The sequence below is a fragment of the Neolamprologus multifasciatus genome, chromosome 16, assembly GCF_963576455.1.
Source record: "Neolamprologus multifasciatus chromosome 16, fNeoMul1.2, whole genome shotgun sequence".
NCBI lineage: Eukaryota > Metazoa > Chordata > Actinopteri > Cichliformes > Cichlidae > Neolamprologus > Neolamprologus multifasciatus.
In genome coordinates, this window is record NC_140454.1 from 9,417,498 (window position 1) to 9,429,315 (window position 11,818).

General features: G+C 43.8%; 1 long non-coding RNA gene across 4 annotated transcripts in view; it reads right to left on the reverse strand.

Moving 5' to 3' along the window:
* Positions 1–11,586, reverse strand: part of LOC146500260 (uncharacterized) — a 32,232-nt gene extending 20,646 nt beyond the window's left edge. The window contains exons 1-3 of one of the 4 annotated variants that reach the window (XR_014869853.1): positions 10,670–11,586; positions 5,808–10,559; positions 4,004–4,068 (exon numbers count right to left, since the gene is read on the reverse strand). This is a non-coding gene — a long non-coding RNA (uncharacterized LOC146500260). The other 3 variants (XR_014869855.1, XR_014869854.1, XR_014869852.1) reach the window with 3 other exon arrangements.
* Positions 11,587–11,818: the final 232 nt, after the last annotated feature.

Genomic DNA, 11,818 nt, shown 5'->3' on the forward strand with positions numbered 1-11,818 from the left:
GACACACCTCTGAAGAAACGCACGATTGCAACCAACCAAGGACAGGAGATGGAAATATGGCAATCAGACTCCCTCCCCCACCAGCCTAGTGTAGCTGTGTGTGTGTTCTGCACTGACACTGACTATATTAGGCCTGTCAGTTTCTAGCATGGGGAGACGGCGCAGATACAACTGTGATGTCACGGTCACGTTGGAGAGGCATGACTCTACATCTTATCTCTCATCACGGTGCTTGTTCTGCATTGCTCTCCACTGCCCTGCAGTGACGCGCGTGTCTGTTTGTGTAAGTGTGCATGTGTCTGTCTGTCTGTGTGTGTGTGTGCGTGCGCACTTATTACCCTGTGATAACCCTGGGCGTTAGTGACATGCAGGGATCTCACAGCAGCTCTAGTGTCACACGAGCACCTCTGAGCTCAGGTGAAACATTTTGACAATACTTGAAATTTCCATTACTACTGCAAGCCTCTGTAATTGCATCATACACGCATGCTTCTATTGTGACACAATGAATAACTATTAGGTTGAGCTATATAAAGTAATAGCTGCCATAACGATAGTGTTAGCAACATAGTATTAAAAACATAATTTTTGCTTATTTTTATTTTTATATTATTATATTATACACACTCTTTCAAATACAACATTTGGAAGTACATCGAGCTAAAATTTAGTTGTGCCCATTGCACAGAATTAAATAATATTTACCTGTCTTATAGGCTTGTCCCTATTCTTGTATAAATTATTGTGGTTAATAGGTCAATTCATATGAAAACAAACAATCGTGCCCTCTGATTAATGAAGGCTGAGTATTTCTGCTTTGATTGAATGCAGTAATAACAGTTGCACTGACTGCAGTTTTCATGCTCTTGTAGTAAAATGCATAACGTGCCAGCATGATCTGATTAGTGCAGAAATGCATTACTTACATATGCATGAATGTATGCCCGCCAGTATTGTGGTCCCTTTAACAGAACCCACTAATGCATAGCACTGACTCCCTCACTTACACTGCAAGACTTTCTCTCTCTATTCCACAACTGCACAGCGTGGGCTATACAAAGGCTGGGATGGTGCTGCAGGCTGGCCCACTCCCAGGATATAAGAGCAGTGAGCTCTGCCAAGGCGGTGAGGGGTCACACTGTGGAGAATGTGCGCATGTGTGCGTGTCAGAGGAAGACTATGTCACACATGAGCTCCCTCGCTTGGCGGGTGGCTGTCTGAACAGTGACACCAACAGCGGATGCCCACATCTTGACGCTACAGTGCAGATAAAGCTCTTGTGAAACATTCCACCTCCCACTCCCACTGCTCCTACCAGCGTTTCCTGCTCTCACTTCCGTGTCCTTCCCTCCCATTCCTCGCCTGCCTTCCTTTTTCACCCGTCCACATCCCTCCAGCACTTCCCACCGCCTCATCGACTGCTGCTCCACACCCCTGGGCTGATCCCATAGCTGGCCCACTTACTGGTCCTACACCCCAGACTGGTGGACTCCCTCTTGGCTTCCTGGAGAACCACCTTCTATTATCAGAACAACCGGCCCAGCCCAGAAACACCGCTGCTGAGTTCACTGGGACATTGTGGCCCTGAGAGTGGTGTCATGAAATCTCCTAAAATGGAACTACAACAATTTCAGGTGTGTTTCCTGATTAAGGTGGAGAAGGAGAGTTAATTTGATTTTAATCTTATCACTTACTGATGTCAAGTACGTATGTCGGTATGTGAAGCTAGCAATGACACTTGCTACAGCTTTTCTTAATAAACATAATATTGAGATGCAAGTTTCACATTTAGAAAGACAGTTTACAGAATAGTAGGATGACAAACCTATTTCTTTTTATTCATTTCAGTTTTGTTTTTATAGCAAAACAACAGTCATCTCAAGGTGTTTCACACTGTACCGTAAAGACTCTACAATATCCCCTATGTGCAAGCATTTGGCAACAGTGGGGCAGAAGAACTGCCTTTTGACAGGGTGAGATGCAGCTAGGCTGAGGGACACTCAGCCATCTGCTGTGACTGGGTTTTAAGGTGAAGGGAAAAAGATGACAGAAAATGAAAAATTCAGAGACAACTAACAAGTCCCCTTAAAGGTGAGTCATTAGTTCATTGACATAAAAGCATGATTTTAAAACTTAAAAAAAAAAAATGTATCTGATGAAGCATGAATACCAAACACTACTCTACATCTAGAAATATTTCCCACCCTATACAAGAATTTATTCCATCAGATACAATATTTATTCTCATTCTTAGAGATATTGAGGATGACTGCAGTTTTCAGCTACCTGTATTAGGCTACTTAACCCCTAAAAAAGCATGAAGAATTTCGTCTAAGCTATTTTTTTTTACCACAGTATTTACAGGCTAATCATGCTCCTGTACACGTAAAGAAGATTTACACATCAAACCTCGCATTTTCCTTTAAACAGCAGCTCTACTTGCAGGATGAACGGAGAGCATTCATGAATGATCCTGCAGTGAGTAAATAACGTGTGATCTGCAATGCAGGCTACACTCCTGTGAGCTTCACACTAGAAAGTTTATTAACCTGGCAAAAAGCACCGGAGACAAACGCTCCCTGTTGCTTCTGACTAATGGACTATGCATATGCATAGTGTGGAATGGGAGTGTGTCATTCCACACTATGCATAAGCATAGTGTGGAATGGGAGTGTGTCATTCACAGAAGATTAAATGGACATGCAGCATGGAGCTTTGTTTTCTCAGCAGACAGAGTGAGAAAGAGCAAGTGGTTCCAGCAGATGGGGCTGGGCCTGATACCGCCATCTGTCTCAGAAGTGCAAGAAAATGCATAAGCAGGCTGAGACTGTGGTATTCAGAGCTGTTCTGTGGAAATACACGAAGGTCTAAAAGGTCTAAAAATACAGAAGTGGTCTGCAGAGCCACTCTTTGATCTAAGTTTAACATTAGAAATTCACATCAGTAAAATAAAGAACCAACAAAGATGCATGCAACATGTGTCCCCTGCCTTCTCCTGTAGCTCCTGACCATGTTTTGAGGAGCCGTCAGCCCCACTGAAATTGTAATTTACTCCATCTTCTCAATACCTTCAGAGCCTTCTCCCACCACTGCCTTCTGTCCTATGTGTAATCCCAGCAGTTACTTCTCCCGGGACTTGTAGACTCCTCGTAATAAACTTAACAGTTTCTTCAAAACGCTGGCAGGGAGAGGACTCTTGCCCGTGTGCTTCTTCCCTCAGCGCTCTCTTGTCTAGGGGCTCAGCAGCAGGCTGACTCACAGCCCCAGCCCACTCTTACCTCCCACTCTTCCCTCCCACTCAGCCCCAGCCGTACCCCAGCGTGGGAGGCAGTGCAGCCCAGGACCAGAGCCTCCGGCTGGGCACACACGCACACAAACACACACACACACACAGCCACCATGGGCCCACGGCTCTGGAGCTTTGGCTTTCATTCCCCATCACCCACACAGAAACAAAAACATGCACACACACAAAACCCACATGCAGTACCTACAGTGATTTTTCGATCACTTCTTTAATGATGTCATGTGCCTCACATCAGAAGAGAGCAAAGGCAGGGGAAACACGTGGGAGTGTGTGGGCCGTGCATGCTGCATGTGTGTGTTTGAATCTTTTGCCAGTTTTATATCAAATGCACTACATTTAAAAAAAAATGTTGACATCTACTGTTGCCTACTGTACGTAAAGAGCTTTTAACACAGCTGAGCTCAGTAGGTTGTAGTTATTTATAAATTGCAGCTACAGGGGAGGATTTGGATTGTGAGAGTGATGAGGTCTCCTCAGATATAGTAGATGGATTGGGAAAGTTAAGATTTCAAGAGAAAAGACTGATGCAACATTTTGTTCTAAAGCTCACAACGATGCGTGCAGTGCAAGGTGCATTAACAAAAACTTCAAATGGAACCTGGTTTGCTGCCGCTCAGGTTCGACTTTTCCATCTGAGAAATGAATTCAAGCTATTTCTGCATCAGTGAAAAATCACAGAAAATGTGTGATTCTTACCAGCAGGACAGGAGCCATGGATTGCAGCCGCCTTTTCCACAGATGTGCATCGTGAAGAGCTCGAGCTGTGAAAAACGGGTGGCAGAGGAGCATGTCACTCACATCATACGGAGCCTTTTCAAATATTCTTATCACTGACACCTTTATCAAACAGAAAATTTTTGAGGAAGGGAAAAAAAAGAAGATATTTGCACGAAATTGATAGACTCGCACAATGTCACACATCGTAGGATGCTTGTACTGTGAATAATATTCAGAAAGGGCCAGATTGCTCATTAGAATATCTCACATTTGTGTGTGGGCGAGCTTTTAGCAGTCCATCTCCCTCTAGTCCCCAGCACTGTTCCAGAAACACTGATTTGTGTCCAATACCAACCGGGATCCTAACCTCAGTCTGTCCATTAAAAAAGTAAATCGATGCACCAACTTCTGTCAAAGTTTCAAGTACAGTACATGGCATATGCTATCAGCTTTCAGATTATACACTCCGACTGTGTATAATCAGATAAAGCTCAGTCTCCTCCAATACTGTCACTAATGCTTATTGTCCCTTAAGGGTGAAGTCACATTTGTGGCATGTTATGTTTGATATGAGCAGGGTTGCAGAGGCAGTCTATGCACTTTGGTTCTCTACTTTCTGTACTGACTAAACGACAGATACAGCTGATGGAGGATCAGGAGGCAGGGACAACCTGTTGCGCATGACTGCGCTCCTCATGGCAAAATGAAAATCACTTAGACTACTGCAAAGCTCCCACGAAGTCATAAATCTGATGGACTCCGAGTAGACTGAGGAGCAAGTTTTGATCAAAAGTTTGTTTGTTTGTTTTTAAAAAGCTTCTAATTCTGCAAACTCCTCTGAAATTCTGTTTAATGTGCTTATTATCAAGTCTGGAAAAAGAAAAACGACACTAAACGTGCAAAACAATATTAAGCTTTTAAAGAAAATACAAAATTTGGAATTGACATTAACGGCCAGAGTTAATACATTAATAACCACAGAGATCCAACTGCACGTGTCACAAGTGCCCCCTGTTGGATACAGCAACACTCTTTCTAAAACTAATGGAGCATGGTTTCAATTATAGTCCTCTAAAGAAAGAACAATAAAATCAAAGAGAAAAATGTGAATAATTCGAACAGACAATCTAATTCACTTTTAAAAAACTCAAGTCCCTTCACGCCCGATTACTGTGATATTCGCATTAACAAACACATCAAACACACCGTTCAGAGATTTCTTAGAAAGCCAGTGCACTCACAATAGACCGCTCATTCTCTCTCCTCACGCAACATGCATCTCTCGCTCTCTCTCTCTCTCTCTGCGCCCCTCGTCTATCCCGAAGTCACGGGTCTCCCCCGGGGTAAACGCATTCCAACACACAAGAATTTCCTCCAGCCCTCAACTCACGCCCCCCTCCTCTTTTCTTTTCTTTCTCCCTCTCTCACACGCGCGCGCACAAACACGTAAACGCGGGCGTGAAGTAATAGCGCTCGCACAAGAGGCCTTGCCAGAGAAGACCACACACTGTTGCAATGCCATGTTCAAGTCTCGCCGCATGTAAACAGTGCCAGCCCTAATAGAACTTCTACACCACACTGACAAAGTCAAAGCACACATTTTTAAATATTTAAGTCTATGAATAAAATAGCCCTCTTCACTTTCTTATTCACTACTGTTTTTTGGCACTGATAATAATAATACTAATATTAATACTACTACTACTACAACTAATAATAATAATAACAATAATAACAATAATGATAACTGAAATTGTAAATTCTTATCATCAAACTGCGGTACCTGTGTGTATTCGTCTGTGTTGCAGATCAGCTGAAGCTAAAAAAGAAGAAGAAAAAAAAAAGAGCCCAGTTTGCAAACACCTTCCTCGAGCGCAGCGCTCCGGGATCTATCCGTTGCGCGTACGAGAGCACGCGAGAAGCAGAAGCTGAAACAACACATCACCGAGGGCTGAGCGCAATAAAAAGAAAGAAAGAAAGAAAAAGTGCTGGTGGAACAAGCGGAGACAACCGCAGATATATGCGGCAGGAAAGGAGGAGGATCGATTTATCACGTCTCTCGCATTTTGTGCCGTGGTAATACACCGCTCTATTACTCATCTGACGTGAGAGTCCCTTCTCTCTCTCTCTTTCTCTCTCTGTTTTATCTGTGTGCCTGCCCGCCTGCCTGCTGGCCTTTACAGCGGATCGCTCGGAAATGCCACTGACTGGTTCTTGTTGCCTCGAACTGGAGGCTGGCTACCCCCCTAAAAAAAAACAACAATCAGTCACATCAGTCGGCCACAGCTCGGTCCCCGCATCGACCTCAGCCCGCGAGAAATCCCCCCCTCCTCCCGTCGCCCTCCCCTTGAGCTCCGGGGACTGTCCCCTGCTCGACCGCGGAGACTAATATCAGGATAGTGATGCCACTGTCAGTGACACACCTAAGAGAGAGAAAAACACCTGCACACAGAGAACAGAAGTGAAAAACGAAGAGGGGAAGGCAGAGAAAATTTCTACATTTCTATGTGATTTCAGCACCTAATTTCAAACTCCAACAAACAGTAACGCCACTCAGCTGCAGATAGTAAAGAATTTCTTTTAAAAATCAAAAGCTCCAAAGCGATGAGGACATTCCTCCGGTTTTCCCTGCAACTAAATCAGGAGACGAGATGCTGCAAAATATGCTAAACAAACCTCAGCTTTCCAGTAATAAATTAGGAGGTCTAAACATTTCCTTTAGGAGTAGATAGTACATTTTTCCTCCTGCTGTGTGCAGTGGATTTCCAGAGTCAGGTGGGAGGTCATCTAGGGAGAAAAAGGTCCTTTGCAAGCTGAGCGCACAAGGTGAATTTCACTTAAAACAGATTTCACTCCTCTGCACAAGCATACATGCAATGCTAATGTTTTTGTGGGAACCCCTGTGTTATTGTGCCAGGTCCGAATAGCTCTGCACAGACATTTAATGATGACTTGAAGAAATGTCACAGCTTAGCATCATCTTTTTAAAAAGAAAAAACCTTTAAATATCAACTCTCTCCTGTTCAATTTTTAAAACTCTTAACTACTCCAAAGGAAAAAAAAAAAAAAAAAGACAGGCTGAACAGCAAGTAGTCACATTTAACAGTTTTACCAATGAGCTGAAGGATTCTTACAGTTCTGCAGTTCTGCGACTGTTTCATTTAGCAGCTCAGCTCCCCACAAGCGCTCAGTCAGAGCGTGAAAACATTTCAGAGATAACAAGTTGACTGAGAGCTGTCTCTCTGTATCTTTCACTGGGGAAATACACCTGCAGTGGGATTGTACCTGCACTGTTTAATGTATGCGTCTGCATTTGTATAAATTTCCTATGAAATATGTGATATGATGTGTTCTTGCTCACCTGCTCCCTCCCCCCGTTTTGCTCTTGCAGGCTGTCTCATCACTCTCACTTTGAGAGTGAGAGTGATTTCTTTTGTTTTGTTTTGTTTTTTTTGTGACAGCGATCTGGGAAATTAACAAATGTTTTTGCTGCTTGTTTCTCTTCAGTCCACCGGCGCATGGTTTTTGAGGAGCTATGAGGTCTCTGAACCACAATGACAATATCACCGCCGGTATGATGACGAGGGGTTCATATTGTGAAAATTCCCTGAATAAATTACTGTGCCCACTCTTTCTCTTATCTGGTTATGAGTGCAGTTATGACCTCAGTTTCTGGTATTTGGGATGGGTATTTCTTCAATGTAAACTTCCCAGAAATATTTCTGTGTTTGCAGGCTTTCTGTAAGCCGTGTGACCAAATTAATTTAACCCTATGGCGCTTGGCAGGTCACCTCACACGGCTGAGGAGGACTTCATCTTGGATTTCACCGATTGACGGAGGCAAAGAGGCAGCTTTTTCATACCTGACGGAGCTTTTGATGAGCTCTGCACTGTTAAGACTTGTGATTAACTGACTGAAACGATTATTTAGCAAACTAAGAAGGCGGGTAAAAATTGACTTGACGCTTTTAAATTTGATCATTTCACAATCCGATTTACTAGGGAATGTTTGGCAGTCACAGTTAGGCTAGATAAGCATGAAATCTGAGGAATTTGAATTTGGTTTTGCTCACAGAACAGATTCAGTAAATTAATGGTAAACAGTTAAATAAAGGTGCATTTTGCAGTGACCTCAAACTGCTATTGCAGGTTGTGCAAAGACTGCAGCGACTGGGGATAATCCCACACTTTCCCCCTTCTTGTTTCTCAGCAAGAGGACCCGGGCTTTCGATTCTGCGTGTATACTGATCTGACTCGGAGTGAGCAATATTGATTCCAGTTCTGTACAAATGCGACCCCGTCACCTCGCCCTTCCCTTTCCTCCTCCCCGACACACGTCATATAACGTCTATAGTGCACCAGTACATCAGAGTACTGTTCATTGAACTCCAGTCCCCTTTTTTCTGTCTGCCTAAACCTGAACAGCAAACACCTGATGAAATCTCAACTTGGGAGATACCGAGCCGACTTTGAAGTCGCAGATAAACACTTTCGCAAGGCATGTTTATGTGTCGCAGACTTTGATAATCTTTACTTCGTGATGTCAACAGAACAAGTTGAAACCGCACTGTCTCTGGAGACTCAAGAAACTGCAAAAAAAAAAACACCCCTAAAACTTCTAATTGATATAATTGTTGGAAATGTCATAAAGTGTTGGCATTTTGGCGGAAATCTCTGCATTCTTTCCGTCGCAATTGTCCTTCACAAAGTGGCACGTCAGAGTTAAAATGCCTTATCTCGATTGCTATAACGCTAATCCATTCTCAAGACTCGGCCAATTGGTGTTTTATGAGCCCATTCAACAGTTTAGTCCCGGGTTGATGTTTTACACATGAAGCCTTCAAAGAAGCGGTGTTGCTTTGTCATACTTGAAGAATTTGTCACTCACAGAATTCCCTTTGAGCTATCGGCGGTTTTTTAAAAGAATTCAATACAGCGTTACCATTGAAGTGACTGGCATGCCGCAGCTCCAGTACCTCCACCAGTGTGTTTCAGCACTGGTATTTTGGCTCCCAGGTTCATTGTGTATATGAAGGCAGAGGTGTGTTTTCACCGTCTCCTCCCTGGGAATTCCCCTCAGTTCCAGACTCTAACAGTTTGTTGGAGCCGCAGCTGTACATATGTGTATGTGTGTGTGTGTGTCAGGATGTATACACATTTTAGAGCTCAGTTATTCACATTTCAGTGTGCATAGGCATGCAATAATGTAAGTGTGCATGCTTACAGTGTGTGCGTGCGTGTGTGTGTGTTTCCTCCCTGATTCCCAGGGTTCTGCCGAGTTAAACCCTCTTAAATGTCCCCCTGGCTTTTGTCCTCACGTTTCAGCTGAATTTCCCCGCATTCATCCCACCATTCAGACTCTGTGTGTTCGAGCGCTCTGGAATGCATTGGGTTTGACAGGCGCCTGAACTGTGTGTGTGTGTGTGTGCATGTGTGTAAATGAGCATACAACATAAAGAAAGGAAAGTTTTTTTTTTCTTTCCCCTTTTCTTTCCTCCACCTCTTTCTGCGAAGGTGACTCGGAAACACACAATCACCTCACCTTTTGCACACACACGCGCCCGCGCACGCACCACTTTTCATCTTTCTACACACACACACTCAACACCCACACACACTTCGAGTCACATGTGCTCTCACTCAAAGAGAGCTCTGCACCCACTCACCCTGACACCCACACACCACCCACACACTCACGTGCACTGCCAAATAGCTCACTCTTTACCCTCCCACTCTATCCCCTCTACACCCACCCACCTACCACCATCACCACCACTGAGCACACGCATGTATTTTACACACATAAACACACGCACGCACACACACAGTGCTGGGCATGCGCCTGATCTGGTTTCCTCTTTTGCTTTGCAAGCGACCCGCAGTGATAAAATAAACACAAATACGTGATAATCACATTCCAGGCATTTCTCTCCTGCCGGTGGGAAGTTTCAACTGGTTTTCTGCAAGAGTTGGTTTGTGTGAGAGTGTGTTTTGTGTGTGTGTGTGTGTGTGTGTGTGCAACCCCAGAGGGAAAAAAGGAGAAAGAAAATGAGAGAGAAAGAGAAGGAACAAAGAGATCTGGGGAGAAGTCTCACACATTCCTCACTCCTGCCAATATCCTACCAGTATTGTAGACCATCACACTGCTCACACACATGGACACACACACACACACACACACACACACACACACACACACACACACACACACACACACACACACACACACACACATGCACTCGCACACACACACTATGATACAGCCAGATCTGAATAAAATCTCCCAATTTGCACTGCATCAGTGGTATCAGTCCAACACGAGCAATTCTTTTTGCAAATCACAGCATGCAACACTGAACCAAAGGAAAAACTTGCACTGACAATGGCATCATCACATTAAAAAAAAAAAAAGAAGAAGAAAAGCGGCACTGCATGGGATTCATAAAGGCAGAAAAAGAAGTGAAAACACACAAAATTCTTTTGAGCCCTGTGCCTCTGAATAGCAAGAAGAAAGCCATCCTACCTTGTGTCATTACTGATTTTTGTAGAAAGAGACAGAAGCAGAGAGGGAAAAAAAGAGTTTTTTGTGAGAAACGTGAGAATGGAGGACCTCCGTTGGAAGTAGTAGGTATAGACAGGACCTACCTGAGCACATGGTCCGCATGGCACGCACACTTCCTCAGTCAACACGCTTTGTTTCTCCTCCTCCTCCTCCTCCTCTCTGCTGCTACATGCTTCTCCTCCATCTGTCTGTCTCACTGAGCCTCTCTTCTTGTCTTTCTCCCCCTTCCCCTCTCTCTCTCTCGCTTTCTCGCTCTCTCTCACTGTCACTCTCACTCTCTCTCCCTCCCTCTCATGCTCCACGAACCCTCTCCACTCACTGTGCTGCTCTCTTCAAACTTCTCCACTCCCCCCCCCCCCTAAAACAGCAGCAGCCCGTCCTTCGTTTTTCACCTTGCTCTTCTTCTCGGGCACCCAATAGAGTCATCCCTCTTTATGCGAGAAGTGAGAGTGATCCATGAAGGCAGGCTTAACTAGAATGTCACTCTCCTCCCCCCATTGTTGTTTGTGTGTTCGTATATACTGGTTTTTATGTGTTGCTACCTTGCCAGTTATTCACCTCCACGCATATGTCTTCAAACATTTTTCTCACTTTCCTTATTAGTCCACCTTTCCTGTCTTATACTTTTGCATGGTTTACACACAAACACAAACACACTCACACTCACACACTGGAGTCATATGTCAATTAACAAAGATGAATTACTGTGTGTCCATGGTACTTTTTCTGCGAGTTCATTTCTCGCGCATATTCCTCTCAAAAGATAACACCTGCATGTGTAATTTATTCAAGCAAGAAAATCTCGGCTGCAGATTGTGAGTGAGCGTGATGGAGGAAGGACAAATGGAGATTGAAAGACAAGGGAATAAAATTGGTAATACAAGCCAACAGAACCAAAACCAAAAAAAAACCCAAAAACCCTGACATGCATATCCTTGTGAGACCTCTTAGGGTATCATATGAAATCGGTGCACACATGTCGCATGCATGTCGTATGCATTTGGTTACGGATCCATAGCCCTTTTTTTTGAAGCATGGCGTTCAGATTTTAAACTAAATGTAATGCAATATTTGTTTTTGTTTGCTAATTGAAATCACATCACAAAATAAATAAATAAATGTAACTGAACTGAAAGCAACACGTACATATTTATTTTTACGTGACTATGGATTTGGAGATAACACAGGCAACAATTTTAATCAGAGGCAACACTATAGTCTGGGAAGAGCTA